Raw genomic sequence first — 17173 nt, 5'->3', positions numbered from 1 at the left:
ATTCTCTTAGGCTTTCTCATCAACTCTTAGCCATACCGATCACAGCAAGTAAAATGGTAACTCTAGCTGCCTCTCAAGGTGGTTGGGGGGAATAAATGAAGTATAGCTAGTGATAACATATTAAATAGTGCCCAATACCTGTGTCCTTTTTCCTTCCAACATGTCCCTGGACCAAACCTTATCTGCTTGGCACGTGACCAGGGCTTAATAAATGGAAACCATGTACAAATAACTTTACTGCTGTTGGTCATAATAATGATACTGAGGGAGTAGTAGGGATCACGGTGGTGTTCCTAGTAACAGTGATAGTAAAATAATCGAAAGCCAAACCAAGAAAGGGTGAGAGCCAGGAATGTCTCCAAATGTGCACTGTGAATGCCTACATGATCAGAAGGGAACTGGTCGGCACTGGGCAGGAGACTGTCTCTGGGGGAAGCATGGCATTTTTCTCATGAATCCTCATGACTGTTCCCAGTAATCAAAACAGCTGTTTTCCTCACTCACTGAGCAATCTTGTAATCGGAAAAGAGCCTCTTTCTAAACCCAGGTGCTTAAATTTTGTCCAATGAATTCTTCCCCTCTCTTAAAACTAATTTTTATTTTTATTTTTTTATTTTATTTTTTTAAAGATTTTATTTATTTATTTGACAGACAGAGATCACAAGTAGGCAGAGAGGCAGGCAGAGAGAGAGGAGGAAGCAGGCTCCCTGCTGAGCAGAGAGCCCGATGTGGGGCTCGATCCCAGGACCCTGGGATCATGACCTGAGCCGAAGGCAGAGGCTTTAACCCACTGAGCCACCCAGGCGCCCCTTAAAACTAATTTTTAAAAAGTTGAGGGATGGGATGAAGGAACTCCTTGAAATTGCTCTCCTGTACGGATGTTTACACGCCACACATGGTAGGATGTGAGATGTCCTTGCCGTTGCACAGGATTGGTTATTGGGACATTCAGCATAACTCATGCGTATTCAAAGAAACTAAGTGAGCCGGGGAAAGCACAAACTGGCCTTGCAAAAAAACCATAGGCAAATCTCCAAGTCACTGTCCCTGCAGCCTGTTCAAGATCTTGAAAGAACCCTGATGTCAGACATCTGAGCATTCTGATAATGGGAAACAGTGCAGCAAGAAATTCTACGACATAGCTTCAAATTCCAGCAAGCATATGGTTTGTCAATAAGGTGGAACCCCACACCGCCATAGAGATTGTGTTGATGATGCTGATGAGTGAGGGACATGGACATTAGGCACTACTTATTGCTGAGTAGGAAAAAGAACAAGTTATAAAAATAGCATCCAGTGACAGAATTCAAAATAATGGTTATGGGGGTGCGGGGACATTGAGTTGACTGGGAAAGGCATATGGAGTCTTCTGGGGAGCTGAAATGTTCTAGATCTTGACCTGGGTGGTGGTTAGCATGCACACGCCAAAAGACATGGAGCATTCACTGTGTGCACTCACTGTAAGTGTGTTAGGCTCAATACAAATGAAAAAAAATAATAAAATAAAGCAGCCTGTGATATAAACTCATTTTTAGAAATAAAGACATGGAGGGCAACTGGATGGCTCGTTCAGTTAAGCATCTGACTCTTGGTTTTGGCTCAGGTCATGATCTCAGTGTCCTGAGATGGAGCCCCAGGTTGGACTCTGTGCTCAGTGTGGAGTCCACTTGAGAGTCTCTCTCCCCTTCTGCTCGCACACACACACACACACACTCTCTCTTTCTCTAAAATAAGTAAGAACTTTTAGGAAAGAAGGAAGGAAGGGAGGGAGGATAGAAAGGAACGAAGGAGGAAGGAAAGACGGGCATGAAAAAATACCTGAGAGATTATACACCAAAATATTAACAGCAGTCAGCTCTGGGTACTGGAATTATAGTTATTTCCTTTTAAACACACCTATATTTTCCAAATTTGGGGAGTGTGTCAACCGACTCAGACATTTAAAGTTAAATCCATACTGACCCAAAGTTTGATTATCTCTAGGTGACACCCGCAGCCACTCGCTTTTCTTCCCCACCCGCCTTTTCTTCTTCACTCCCAGACTCCAGCCGGCAAGGGAAGGCCCCCAGTGCTGCCTGAGGAACTCTCTGTGATGGGTCAAGTAGACAGGACGAGGGTGGGGAGTGGGGAGAATGGCCCCTTGACACTATTAGATTCTCACACTGCCCTGAGCCTCTGCTCAGACAAGACTACGTTGCCTGGCGCACCTGCCTTCAGCCTCCATAGCAGAGGTGATATCCCGACTGTCCTTCAGTTTTGGTCACGTCTGCAGGTATCCCTGACACTGCTTTGGCTCAACTTCTGGAATCTCCTGATGTCTGGGTAGGGATCTGGACCCAGACCCCAGAAGTCTCTATCTCAACTCCAGTTGCTGGGGCTTCTATCTCGGTCAGCTGGCGTGAGTGTGCAGAGGGTGTGAATCCAAGCCTTTGGGTGGGAAAAACATCTGACTTGAAGTGAAGAGGCATGTCTCCACACACTCGTTTCTTGCTGAGTGACCGTCAACCAGGGCTCTGCATTTCCATTTCTTCATTTATAAAAGGACACTACCCCCAGCTCATTCTAACTGATAAGGAGATTACGAGGATAAGGGAATGGAGAGGAAGGTGACAACTCCTGTTGCCTTCTAGCCCCAACTTTTAGCAAAGTGCCTGAGGCTATGTTCACCCTGTTGAATATCAGTGGAAGGCAGACAGATGTAAGGTATTCTTTTTTTTTTTTAAGATTTAATTAATTTATTTGACAGACAGAGAACACAAGTAGGCAGAGAGGCAGGCAGAAAGAGAGAGTAGGCTCCCTGCTGAGCAAAGATCCTGACGTGGGGCTCGATCCCAGAACCCCGGGATCATGACCTGAGCCAAAGGCAGAGGCTTTAACCCACTGAGCCACCCAGGCGCCCCACGGTACTCTTTTTACTAATTTTTTCTCGTGATGAGAAGATGACTGCAGGGACCAGGGAAGTTGTGTAACTGCTTTGCATGAAAGTCACCTGTGGGAGCCAACAACCTTGCAGCGAGATTCACATCTAGCCCGAGCAGAGGCGGACACTGGTGAGTGTTCAGATGCTCTCAAATACAGGTCAGAGCCCATTACAGAAAGCAGCTCTTCAGAACCAAATGATTTCCCACCTGCAGCTTCTGCCTGACTCTTTCAAGCAATATATCTGATACAATAAAGTTTCAGTTTGGGAGAAAAGAAGAGGAAGAAGGGGCGGCGGAGAGGGGGAGGGAGGAAATGACTTGTAGTGAGTTCATAAATCCCTTGGAGCTTATTAAAAGGCGATTTGACTTACTACCTTTAAAAGATCACAATCTGTATTTTGGAAGTCAGAAGGTCTGTGAGATCAGACGGATAAAAGGGGGCTTTGGGGGAAGAAACAAATGGGAATGTTGCTCTGACAAACCAAAAATGAATGTCCTTGTTTCAAATTCAGGAGTTTTTCGATTCAGGTATTCACGGAGAACCCGAGAGGTTTGGCATCTCTTTCAGATTTGTCTGCTGCGAGCAGGACATCGTGCCGGGTATAAGGGCAGATTCAAATCTGCATCAGCCCATTCCTGCTCTGAGGAACTCCAGGCCGGAGACAAGGCACATACGTAAATCATTCCCACCTAGGGAGGCCTGGGTCACAGAGGGGCACCTGGATACGATGGGGCCACAGAGGGCCGAAGACCTTCCGGTTGGAGGTGAAGGTCTTTACCAGTGAGCCTCAGGAGAGGAGCGGGACGAAGCAAGAGAACCAGAGCTCCTGCTCAAGGGCCCAGCCTGAGCAAACAGCAGGTGTGTGGAAACACAGGCTCCCGGCAGAGACCCAGCGTGGCTCCGCGGAGCACAGGACACGTGAAAAGGAGAAACAGGAGATACGGCGGGAACATCTGCTTTGTGAAGGTGAGCGGAGTCGGAGTCCAAGGGAGAGCCAGTAGGAGCTCCAGAGACTTTTGAGCAAGGAAGACCAGAAGCCCAGTCTGGCTTCCAGGCGCTCGACCAGGCAGAGGGGAGAGGGTAGAAAGGCAGAAGGGGATGCAGGAGGCAGGAAGGCTGATGAGGGAACACCTCCTCCAGGGAGGGGGCTACTGCTCGTTCTTTGTGAGTCACTGCCTGAGCACTGAAGTCCGCTCACTAACAGGCTTCTTCTGCCCCAATCAAACGAGGGAAGGCGAGTGTGGTCAGCAGAGGGCTCTGAAAACCAGAGAGGCGTGCGAGCAGGAGGCTGGACTCAGGGAGAGCAGGATGGATGCAAGGTCGGAGGGCGAGTGAGGGGTGCGCGGAAGAGGCCAGGGAAATGGAAGGCGCCCAGGAGGGACTGAGTAACCTGTACATGCACCAGGAGGTCCAGCAAAGCTGGAGACTGTCAGAGAAAAGGTTACAGACTGGCCCCAATGGCACTCACCAGACTGCAGCACATTAAAAAGCAAATTAGAACTGGCTAGAAAGAAGGAGTTCCCTCCTGCCGCCTCTAATACCTCCCTGGTTATGGGGTCTGCAGACAGCCAAGCAGGCAAGTACGCCCACCTGTACCCCATCGACATGAATCTTCAGCAGCATCGTGCTGACAACCAGCAGCTGACACATCGCCTCTCTCAGCAGCAGCATCTCCGAAGCCCTGGGAAGGGTTTTCCCAAAGCCCCACAAGGACTGGACCACCACCTCCACCAGAGATGCTGAGGACTTCCAAACACACTTTCACGTATCCCACCTCACTTTATCCCCATCTTAGGTGAGAGATACAAGATAGATAATAGACAGATAATGTCCTCACGGTAGGAAATCCAGAGGAATTGAGGTCTTGGAGAAGTCAGGAGATTCGGTGGGGTTTGATGACTTAGGTTACCCACTGCAGCCTGAGCCCAGCAGCTGGCAGGACACCGGCCTGGGCTGAGGCCACGTGACGCTCACTCTCAGCATCTTCAGGGCCATGATCAGGCAGGGGGAGAGGCTGGAAGGGGGGCACAGCTGCAGATGAGCAGGGCTGGCTTCAAAGAGAATATCAGAAATGGGAGCATGAACTGTGTTTCCTTCTTCCTTTCCTTCTCTTTGTTCCCTCCCTTCCTCCTTTCTTTCTTTCCTTTCCCGAGTCCCTACTAAGCCTCATGTGCCTGGAATTGTACTAGATATTGTTGGCCACCCACCTCTCTGAGGGTCCCCATCCTTCGGAATCCTTGCCTAGTCATGCTGCCAACAGTCCCCCACACCATCGTCCCAAGTCGAATATACTATCCACTTCCCAGGTAAAATACACCAGGCCTAGGGGAGGTAAGAAACTCAAGTGGAGGATGTGATATTTGATCTGGGCCTCAAAGTACATGTAGGAGGTCACTGTGGACACAAGCAAAGGCCTAGAGGTGCCTCAAGGCATGGAATGATCTGGTATCTGTCAGGAGTTCTGTGGAGAGTGGGGGAAGTGGTAGCAGAAGGGGAGTTGCTGGAGATAAGGAGGGAGTAGGGCCCCTGGAGGGCCTGGTTTTTCACTCCTAAGGCCTCAGGAGGCCATCAGAGGGCTTGAGGCAAAGCAGTGGTAAATCCTTTCCGTGCTTCTAATGACAAATCCAGCTGGACAGCTGGACATGGAAGAAAGATCTTACAAGGTGTGGCAGATACTCTGGGGAGAGTGGATAAGAACCCGGGCCATGGTGGGATCGTGGGAGTGGTGACCCAGAGCCCTGATTAAAGACTTGTCCCTGAGCAGAAAATAGGGGCCTTCATTAATAATTAGATTGGGTTCCGCTGGGAGGAAGAATTACAGACTCTGTAGTGATGTCATTAATTGAGATGGGAGGAAGAAGGGAAGAGACACAGGAACAGCGGAAAGCAGGGGGAGGATGAATTGAGGTTAGGGCACAGGGAGGGTGAGGTGCCCAGAGACATGTCCAACAGTCCTGTGGAGGGATGCCCAGCATGGAGGGAAAAAAGAGTGGAGTGTCATAGACTGCAAGGTCAGGACCACAAAGGCTGAAGCCTGAAGACAGACCACAGTGTATGGCAAACAGGAGGCTTGTCCTGGACGGCCTTGGCAAGAGCATTTGCAGGAATAAAGAAGGGGTAGAAGGTAGACACAGGTGGGCTGAGAGTGACGAAAGCAAAGGGAAAGAGGAAGAGGTACAGCTGGGCTCCTGCGTCCGGCTCAGTCCTTATCCGTACCATTTACGTACCTTCCTTCCCTATGCATTCAGGTAATTTCTCCCCTGCTCAAAGCATACGATCATTCCATCAGCCCCCTGAAGAGTAAAGGCCACGCTCAGGACCCTAGCACTCTCTATATAGCTAACAGGGCATTCAAGGTCTGTGTAACAACCACTACACCAAGCCCCACTATGTGTTGCCAACCAGAAGCCAGACTCTGGTAATTCCTAAACAAGCCTTACATTTTGCCACCTCTGCACCTTTGTTATTTCTGTTCCTTCTGCCTAGAACACCCTTCCTTTATACTTCTACTTGCTCAAATCCTGCCCAACCTTCCAGGCACAAGAACCTCCCTCAATCCCCCAAGCTAAATTAACTTCCCCTTGACCAGCAGAGCACTTACCAAAATGTATGTCACAGGGTAGTGGCCTTATCCCCATTCTCTACCACCACTGGACTTTAAACCCCTCAGGAGGGACTGTCTGGTGTCCAAGGCCCTGCACAGAGTAGTTCTCAATCTGTGTCTGCTGTGTTGAAGACCTTCCACTGCTATCCCCTGTCCCATTTTAAAGGCTGTCCTTTACTCCTCCATCATGCCAACCAACCAGACTAATGCAGGAACGGATCCATCCAATGTCACTAATACTCTACCTGTGTGTCAGCCTTTTAATAAAGCTATAGGTGGGCAGGCATATGGAGGAGTTAATTTCCAAAAGTTAGGATGTGAAATCCAAGTAGAGGTCTTGCCTATGGGCCAGAACTACGTTGGTTATTCAGTTACCCCTCTCAGTTTCTGCTCCTCTTGAGTCATAGCGTGAAACACATTCCTATCTCCTACCTAACACAGGCGGTCACGGTCCCTTCTCTGAGGAGCTCATAACTGGTGTAGGAGTTAAGATCCACACACAGAGAAGGTCCCTTCCTTCCTCTGGGAGCATTTTCATGCGGGATGAGTGGGCTGGAACCTGAGCTACATAAGGCAACAGGTTGAAGAGCTCACTTCAAGCCTGGGTGGTCATGGATGATTTTATGAGGGATGTGGCTTCTGTTCCACCTGGAAGGACTAGCAAAAGCTGTGGTCTGGGAAGAAGTAGAAGGTCCACCCAGATGAGATCAGGATGTGAGGATAAGGTAAAGGTAAGAATGGATCACAGATTAATGTGTCTGGAGCAGCCAACTGCTGAGGGGGGCAGCGAGACATAAAGTTAGAAAGGTCAAGGCTACTTTGAGGGCGCCTTTGAATACCAGGTAATGGGGAGCCATAGAAGGTGTCTGAGTAAGAAGACTTAGTGAAAAGTGCTTTTCTGGGGGCGCCTGGGTGGCTCAGTGGGTTAAAGCCGCTGCCTTTGGCTCAGGTCACGAGCCCAGGATCCTGGGATCGAGCCCCGCATCAGGCTCTCTGCTCAGCAGGGAGCCTGCTTCCCTTCCTCTCTCTCTGTGCCTGCCTCTCTGCCTACTTGTGACCTCTGTCTGTCAAATAAATACATAAAAATTAAAAAAAAAAAAAAAAAAAGTGCTTTTCTTTTTAAGGTCGCATAGCAGGCTAGTTGATAGAGGGTAGACTGGCTTGAAGAAGATCTGATATCCTGCACATAAATGTTTGTTACAATAAAACAGCATAAGGAAATGGAAACAGAGTTTACTACTTGGTGCAAATTTACATAGAAAATAAAAATGGGAAGACTTCAAAATAACAAAAAACAAAAAAACAGAGGTTTGTGTTCCTTGGGAACCAGGTAATCCACTGGTACCACATTACCCTATGGGCCAGAGAGAAATACAGGCTCTCCACTCAGCCAAGTCCTTTGCCGTGAGGCACCCAAAGCCTCAGTCTGGTTTCACTAGCGGGAAACCGGGCGGTGAGTGAGAAATGTCATTCACTCTGGTCACTTTCATTCAGGGACTAGCAAAGTCCTCTTCGAATCTTCAGCCAATGTATTTTATTCAATGTGAAAGCCACTAAATTAATTTTTTAACATAATAAGAGTAGAAATTGTCAATTTTAGAAGCACATATGCGAATTTCCCTGCACAGGAGAGAACATGAATCCTATTAGTTAAAAATAGCAGTTGTGCTCACTTTCCCCCACATGCTAATTTTAATAAACTTACTCTGAAATTAGCCTGCCACTAGGAAGATAGCTGCTCATCCAAAATGTTCCCAGTAAGCACGAAGTTTGCCTTGCAAGAGTTCAAGTACTCCCAGGAAACTCTGAACAATGCAGAGTTCTAAATGGAACTCATCTCTTCTTGCCAGACCTGGCCACCCCCACCCCTCCGTCACACCCAGCGTCACCAACTCTCTAGGTCATCTCGGACTCCTTTGATTTCACCTTCCCAAACAGCTGACTATGAAATCCCGTCGGGGTCTTTTTAAAAAAATCTTCCTCACAGCCATTCTTTTTCCTCTATTCCTACAGATGCTATGTCTCCTTATCACTTTATTTATTCAAAACATCCAAATTCATATATTCTACAGTTAACACCTACAAAGGGCAAAATATGGTGCAAAGAGCTAAGGCCACAAATTAATAACACATGGTTCCTGCTCTCAAGGAGTTCAAGATCTTTTGGGTTCCGTGGAGAGATAGACAAGTTACAGGTTAGTTAGAAAACCGTATGATTAATGGTATGACTTCAGTGCAAAAGGAATAATTGGGAATGTTGGTGATGACAGAAAAGACTGGGTTACTGGTCTCTCATCTTGTCTTTCCCTGATTCCTGGCAAAGTTACCAAATTTGCCTATACATCCCTAGTGCCTGGCATAGTGCCTCATAGATGTAAGAGGCTCTGTGATCATTGAGTTCAGTGGAAAGAAATCTATTCCAAATATTTTCATCAACTTGTAATCCAGCTAAAAAAGCACCCAGTGCCTCTCTATTACCATCTACATTAGAGCACACACTCTGTCTTGCTTTTGAAGTCGTTCACCATCTGGTCCACCCTGGCTACTCCAGGCTTAATGTCTGCTATACCCCAACCCACTGGTTTCAGCCTTTACCAGAAGCATATCCTCAAAAGTCAACCACCAGCCCAGGGTTCATGCCTGCTTCCTGTCATGATCACCTATGCCCTCTTCAGCCAAAGGGGAGGGAGCCAGCTCAAGTTCCACTGCCTCTGAGAAGCTTTTTTCCTACTGCTCAAGACTTACCAACTATCTATATATGTGCTCACTGTTGGGTACTGCTTTTTCATTTAATAATAATATTATTAATATGAATAATACCTTGAAATATTAACTGATGTTCTATCTACCCACCTTGCCTCCACTTCCTATAACCCCTATCCTGTTTCTCGCTACATATTCCTCTCCCTTTTTAAGAAGCCAGTCATTCTGCCTTGATGTTCCCAGAAAAGGAGCACCCAGCAAAACACAAGCAACAAAGTGATTGGCTTTTCAGTGTTGAAAGTTTGGTCCTTAAGACATCAGGGCATAGAAGAGTGTCCCCAAGAGCTTCCTCTCCCAAAGCCCCCCAAAAGACTAGAAAGATCTCCAAAGTTAAGGAAAGGACAGAATCAAGAGTGTAAGGAGGAGAGCTTGGTTATCAGGGAGTCTCTAAGAATGCACATGGAGTTCCGCCCAGTCAGCCTGGGTTGGGAGAGCAGAGTGAAAACCAGTGGGCAGGTTCGGGGAGCATGGCTCGTCTTGATGGAAACCCAATGAGGTGGGGACCTGGACAGATAAGAAGTGAGGCTCTCTAGAGCAATGGCGATATTGACTACCCAAGCCTTCCCTTTAAAAATAACTAGTTTTGGGGCACCTGGGTGGCTCAGTGGGTTAAAGCCTCTGCCTTCGGCTCGGGTCATGATCTCAGAGTCCTGGGATGGAGCCCCACATCGGGCTCTCTGCTCTGCAGGGAGCCTGCTTCCTCCTCTCTCTCTGCCTGCCTCTTTGCCTACTTGTGACCTCTGTCAAATAAATAAATAAAATCTTTTAAAAAAATAATTAGTTTTATGGAGATATAATTCATACAGAGAAAGATTCCTCTTTTTTGGGTATACAGCTCTATGAATTTTAGCACACACAACTCATGTAGTCGTCAGCTCGATCGAGGCATAGAATATGTCCGTCACTCCAGAAGGTTCCCTCATGTTCCTCTGCAGTCAATCTGCTCACCCCACTCCTGGGCTCTGGCAACCACCGATCTATTTCCTGCCTGTTTAGCTGTGCCTCCCCAGAAATTTCATATAAATGGAATCTTATAGTAGGTATGCTTGGCTTGAGCCTCTGGTTTCTTTCACTTGCCAATTTTTTTTTTTTTTTTTAAGTATAGCTGGCACACAGTGTTACATTAGCTTCAGGTGTACCAAATGTCTTAAAGATTCATTCATGTTTTTGCAAGGATCAGTGATCTGTTCCATCTTAATGGTGAGCACAATTCCGTCACACGCATGTGTGGCCGTTTACCCACTCATCAGTTCAAGGACGTGGAGACTATTTCCATTCTCAGCAATTATAAATTAAAACTGCTATAAACATTCACACGCAGGTTTTGGTGTCGACATATGTCTTCGTTTCTCTGGGATAAACTCCTAGGGGTGGGACTGCTGGGTTGCTGAGTTAAGTGTATGTTTGACTTGATGAGAAATGGCAAAAGGATTTTCATGTCCTATTCCTCCACCGACGCATGGGGCTTCCGGCTGCTCTCCAACCTTGTTAGCACTTGGTTCATTTGTTTTTTTTTGTTTGTTTGTTTTTCAATTCTAATAAGTGTGTCAGGGCATCTTACCGTGGTTTTTAACTTATACTTCTCTAGCGATGGTAATAACGAATATCTGTTCATGGGCTTGTTTTCCATACAGATTTCTTAAGGGCAGTGTCTATTGAACTTTTCTGCCATTTTAAAAATTAGGTTGCTTGTTTTCTTATTATTGAGTTGTGCAAGTTCTTTCTATATTCCAGATATGAGGTATGTTCTCTGTGAAAATTTTCTCCCAGCCTGTGGCTTATCTTTTCATTTTCTTAGTGGAGCTTTTCAAAGAGCTGAAGTTTTAAATTTTGATAAAGTCAAATTTATCCTTTTTTCCTTTTATGGTTTGTATTTTTCATGTCCTATGTATCCTTCTCACTTTTGAATCTCCCAAATTGTGAAAAAAAAAAAAAATCTCAGGTGGCGATAAGAAGAACCCTCCCAAATTTAAGCACATACTGCTAAAGATTATATTCGCTAGAACACCTCCCACAGCGAGGGGAGACCACGTGACTATACTCAGACCAAGGGGATGGGAGCAGAAGTCATCCTTCATTAAAGAATAAGCCCTAGCCCTGGACACCCCCTGCCCTCTTTTTCTCCATTCTCATGGGCTGGGGCAAAAACATGGCACCAACCAGTTCTACACACACAGTTGGGGACCACCCCCAGGACCCACTGGAGTAAGAAGGTGCCCAAAAATCTGGATTCTTGAATCGGCCCTCCCCAGATGGACCACCACACTGTAACGAGAATGAGACCCATGTACCAACTTTAAAACAATCTATTTTGAGGATAGGTATCTTGGTTACAGTGGCTTAGACTTTACCCTAACGAATCTACCCTTCCTTCTGAGTAAGTAGGACATAATCCCAAGGGTCTTACAACCAGCCAAGCGTCGTGTGGTACATCTACCCAGACAACTACACAATAGTTTCCACAAGTTTCCCTCTGCTCAGGAGTGATTTAGGGGCAGGCAGAATAGGAACCTCTTGCCCCTAGCCTGGGCCAGACAGCGAAGTCCCCTAGGCTCAGAGCAGTGACTAAGCACTACACTGACATGAGTAGCATGATAGGGGGACAAGGAGGGACACAACGGTGACCTCTGACCAGATACTAGCCTGAAAAGAGGAGACTGTGGCCTGGCACCAGAAGTGTGCCCCCCACCACATCACCCCTGCCAAGGGCGGAGTCCTGCTCAAGCTTCCTAGGATGCAAATACAAGCTCAGGGAAAGGGAGAGGCAGGACTCCAATCCAGAGCAGTTTCATTCCTGGGCAGGCAAGTGATCTGAGTTCCCAGGGAGTGACTCCTGCAGTTTTATGGAATGTACTACCTAAGAGCTTCTGTTTTCTCCTCTGAACTTGAAAGTATGGGAGGCTGAGACTGAAGACAAACAGCAAGGAGAGCCAAGTGTCCTTGCAAGTCAGGGATCCAGCTGTGCCCCAAACCACCCCTGCCTTGGAATTAGTAGCAGGCCAGCTGCATTGTTTTGCTAGAGTTGCTGTGACAAATTGCCATAAACCGTGGGGCTTGAAACAACAGAAATGAACTCTCTGATACTCCTGGGGGTTAGAATTCCAAGATTCAGGTGTCAGCAGAGCCACGTTCCCTAATAAGACTCTAGGGGAGGACTGTTGCTTGCCTCTTTCTAGCTTCTGGTGGTTGCCAGCAATCGGGGGCACTCCTGTTAGCTGCATAGCTCATCATGTGGCCTTCTTTTTTCTGTAACTTCACATGGTCTTCCCTCTGTGCATCCCTGTGTCCAAATTTTCCTCTCCTCATAAGGACACTAGTCATTGGACTAAGAACCCACCTTAACTCGATTATGTCTTCAAAGATTCTATTTCGAAGTGAGGTTACGTTTGCAGCTGTAAGGTGGGGGTTAGGATTTGAACAGATGTTTTGGGGGAGCACAATTCAACTCCCAACACCAGTCAGTAAATTCCCTGAGCTTAACCACTTTGGGTTGGGTTTTTTATCATTTGCACCCAGAAAGAGGTAGCCAAGGTTCACCCCCTAATCTCAGTCGACTGCTGAGACCCACAGCTGTGCCATTAACCATAGGACAACTATAGATAGAACTGAATAGACTATATGTCTATTCAATCTCTCTCTTTCAAATGTCAGTGGCTCCACTCTGGGCAGAGGCCCAGGGTCATACAACGCACTCAAGGAATATGAGACTGATTGCTATCTAATTAATTAACCAACACTCAAATAGTGAAAATGCGACACTGAACTCAGCATGGTTTATCACAGGGCACCAGGCTGAGAGGTGGCTAGCATTTTTATTTTGGAAATAGAAAGGTATTGATTGTCTGCATGGCTCTATTTCAAGATTTCTCCCTGATTTTGAAAGATCACCTCAGGTGGCGTTAAGAACATCATTTCCTCCTCCCCAGACATTTAATTTCCAATATAGCACACAAGCCATGCTTTTTTTTTTCACATGCATGGCTGTGTTGACTTCGGGGCCTGAGAAGAGGCTGTAATTTCAGCTTGTTATACTAAAAATATGAAAATAAAACTCATCTCTGTAGGATCATTTTAAATGAAAACTACTTCCTAGAGTCAAGCAAGCTGAGGAAGAAAACTGATTGAAAGCGAGCACAGGTCTCTGGGCAGGAGGGGTAATTAATGGTGGAAGGCAAAAGCCAGGTCTTCTGCAGAAAACCAATAGGAGCTGTCGAAAAACCCACTCAGCTCAGGTCAGATGTTTGGTGACATCTTCCCCAGTTCCTTCGGCTGGGCTCCAAAATCACTGTGAAACACCACCAGCCACTGACCACTCTCTTCCTTGAATCCTGCTTGGCTGGGTATCATATATCTTCTCCATGCCAGACTCAGTCCACAGCCAGCCAGCAAAACTTGAGTGGGCAGGGGAATCCCCTGGGTAGCTCAGTTTCTGAGAAAAGCAGATTTGAGGCTACACTCCTGGGCATTTTCATGCCATGGGTGTATCGGTTTCTTGTGGCTGCCACAACCAGTTATCACAAACTGGGTGACTTAAAACAGAAATTTATTCTCTCACAGCTGTGGAGACCAGATGTCCACAGTCAAGGTGTCAGCAGAACTGATTCCTTCTGGAGGCTCCAAGGGAGAATCTGTTCTGTGCCTCTTCCAGCTTCTGGAGGTGGCTGGCAAACCTTGACATTCCGGGATTTGCACTGTACAACTCCGATCTCTACTTCCATCTTGATATGGCCTCCGTCTGTGTGTGTCTGTCTTCCCATGACCTTCTCCCTTGTATCTCTGTGTCTGAAATCTAGCTTTACTTTCTTTTATAAGGACACCATTAGATTTAGGGCCCACCCTAAATCCAGAATGATCTCATCTCATAGTCTTTAACTCAATTATATCTGCAAAGGCCCTATCTCCAATAAGTTTCCATTCACAGCTACTCAGGGGTTAGGACTTTGATGCAGCCATGGTGAGGAGGTAGGCACACAATAGATTTGGGGAGAGGCTCTGAAACTTGCATTTTTCCCAATAATGCAGAGTGACTCTTTGTACTTTTTGCTCCCCAAATGACTGGTGCAGGTGATGTGTAGATCATACTCTAACAAACACTGACTTAGTCTCTGAGGATTCAAAGCTGAGTAAGACATGATCCCCTCCCTTGGAAAACCTATTGTCTAGCTGAAAATGTAGACAGATGAACCAATGATTAAAATACAAAGTACAGTCTAGGTGGCTCAGTCGTTGGGTGTCTGCCTTCGGCTCAGGGCATGGTCCCAGGGTCCTGGGATCGAGCCCTGCATTGGGCTCCCTGCTTGGTGGGAGGCCTGCATCTCCCTCTCCCTCTGCTTGTGTTCCCTCTCTTGCTGTGTGTCTCCCTGTCAAATAAATAAATAAAATCCTAAAAAAAAAAAAAAAATACAAAGTATAGTCTAATGATCCCAAGAAAGTCAGACAAACCAGGGTTCAAATTCTCTAGCTCCTTAGCCTGTCGGAGCCACAGTTTCCTTATCTGTAAAATACAAAGTAATTCCTACTCTATACCGTGATGAGATTGAGGCTATATAAATGCTTAACATTGTTGAGGGACTCAAGAAATAGACATTCGCTATCATGAAAGCGGCAAGTATACCTCCTTGCTGTGTGCCTTCCACATTCTAAAGTCTTTAATGAATGTCTGCGGAAGGCAAGAAGGTCTTACCCTGAAGAAATGCGGCTGGGACAGGCGAGGCAACTCCTGAAAGACCCATTTCAGGATTTTGATTTATTCCATAAGCATTCTGGAGGCACCTGCTGTGTATGGAGCTCAGTGTGTAGGCACTTGGAACAAAGCCAAGGAAAACCCATGTTGGGTTGGGGGGTGGGTAGGAACCACCAGTCTGCAGTACAGTGTGTTCAGTGCAAGGTGGAGGTAAGCCCACCACAGAGAGGCACATTCGAATGCAATTAAGCATTTCCTTCCTTTGGTTTTCCATCCTTTACATTCCATTCCTTAGCATTCTTTGTGTCTATTGTGTGACTCTCCCTAACTGCAACATATGCTCCAGTAAACAAACTAAACCAGGGAGAACTAATGACATCTTATTCCTCTTCAGAAATACGCTTCCCACACACTGGACATTAAGTACCGTTATCAGACTGACTTGGAGCCCCAGAAAATGACTAAAAGAGAAGGACATTACCAGGTTTCCCTCCAACATCCCGCAAGGGGAAGGAAGAGAGCAAACCACTACACCCCACATTGTGTGCACAGGAGTCAAGTCCAAGAAACCCCAAGTTGGCCTGGGGGCAGGGGGATGGTTCTCAGGAGGGAGAGAATGGAAAATTTCAGAGGGATGCTCAGCAGTGGCTAACTGCTGTCACATATGGTGGTGAGTCAGGAAGAGCCACCTACCTGTGAGAGGGACACATCAGTCCTTACTCTCACCTGGAGGAGTCCGTGGACAGCCTCTCGCACGCCAAAAACTCAGGTGGGCTCAAGTGGGAACAGCTTAGACTACAAGTGGACCCAGGGGAGTTTGTGACGGCGGGGGTGGGGGGGAACAAGGGGCCTGGTGTTTCTGCTTCCACAGATCGAATGACTTCTGCACCTGTCTTTCTCAGCCTTTGATAAGGGCTCTCCGCCTTACACGGGGTAGGCCCACCGTACACACGTGTTGACAGAAATGACTAAGTGACCGCATGAAGGCTACGGAGGACCCCGAACTCCCCTATCCGAACCTCCACTATAGGTAATTCCACCTGGCCCGAGTGGAACCCCAGGGCCCGGATCCCCCCACCCCCGCGCACCCCCTTTCCGCTTCGGCACCGGCCGTCCAATCGCAAGGCTCCAGAACAGTGGTGACCAGGCAAGCAGGTGGGGCTTGGCGCCTCTCCTCCCGGATGCCCGCGCTTCGCTCTCCAATCCGGGGCCAAACCCTGCCGGGGTGCGGTGGGGGGAGAGTGGGAAGGCCCCTCCCCAGAAGCTGGCACCAGATGGCGCGGAGCAAAGCGGCGCCCGGCTCGCCCGGGAAGCGCGGGAGGAACAGAGCACCTGGCGGGGGCGGGGGCCGGCGCATCCCCCGCGCGTCCCCGCGCCGCTCTGCCACCCTGGGGGGCGCGGGCTGTGGGCCGGGGCGGCCGCTCTAGCCGGCCCTGTTCCCCCGGCCGGCGCCTCGGCCTCACCTCGCTCACCAGCCCCTGCCAGTCGCTCTCGGTCCCGTCTCCGTTCATGGCCTCCTCCTGCAGGCGCGGGCCGGCTTCACGGACGCCGCCCTCCTCCGCCTCCGCCTCCGCCTCCACCTCCTCCTCCACCGCCTCCGCCTCCGCCTCCGCCTCCCCCCGCCGCGCCGCCGCCGTCGCCCCGAACCGAGCCCCGCGCGGCCCCGAGAGGGCCGGGCGCCTCCGAGCCGCCGCGCCGCCGCCTGCGGCCGCCCGCGCTATTGACTCAACGTCCGCCTCCGCGGGAAGGGGAGGAGGAGCCGCGGCCTCCCGGGCCGCAGCCACAGTCCGCCGGGCCCCGGGCCTCCCCGCGCAGCCCGACCTCCAGGTCCCTGGCCTCCCGCTCCCCGACCCGCGACTGCCACGCGGGACCCAGCCCCTGACACCCCCGATCCCCACGCGGGTCCCCTGACTCCTGCGCCCGGGCCCTGGCCCCACGCCTGCCATCCTCGCCCCTGCGCCCAGCCTCGCAGGGAAGGAGCCGGAGGGGGCCTCAGCATTCTATTCTGGTCGCTACTGGCTCAGAGATTCCTGCTCTCTCCTGCCAGGAAGTGGGCTCCACAGGCACCTGCGTGTCCACTGCAAGAACCAAGCCCCCAAATCCAGCCAGCCCCTGACCCACTTCCAGAGAGTAAGCCCCACCGGGGCAGGTCAGTGGCTTTGTTCTCCAGGGAACGTCAGGTACGGGGCCTGGCACATCGT

The 17173-nt window shown here is 48.8% G+C and overlaps 1 protein-coding gene across 2 annotated transcripts in view; it reads right to left on the bottom strand.

The window, feature by feature from the left end:
* LOC111149061 (coiled-coil domain containing 149) overlaps positions 1 to 16470 on the bottom strand; it is a 99151-nt gene extending 82681 nt beyond the window's left edge. Inside the window, exon 1 of one of the 2 annotated variants that reach the window (XM_022505965.1) lies at positions 16436 to 16470. The gene's annotated coding sequence lies outside the window, so the exon portion shown is untranslated. The remainder of the gene's footprint in view (positions 1 to 16435) is intronic. The other variant, XM_022505964.1, reaches the window with a different exon arrangement.
* Positions 16471 to 17173: the final 703 nt, after the last annotated feature.

Source organism: Enhydra lutris, unplaced genomic scaffold (assembly GCF_002288905.1).
Source record: "Enhydra lutris kenyoni isolate GAN:26980312 unplaced genomic scaffold, ASM228890v2 scaffoldscaffold21, whole genome shotgun sequence".
Lineage (NCBI taxonomy): Eukaryota > Metazoa > Chordata > Mammalia > Carnivora > Mustelidae > Enhydra > Enhydra lutris.
The sequence above is the reverse complement of the archived record's forward strand: the minus strand, read 5'-3'. Positions and strand labels throughout refer to the sequence as shown.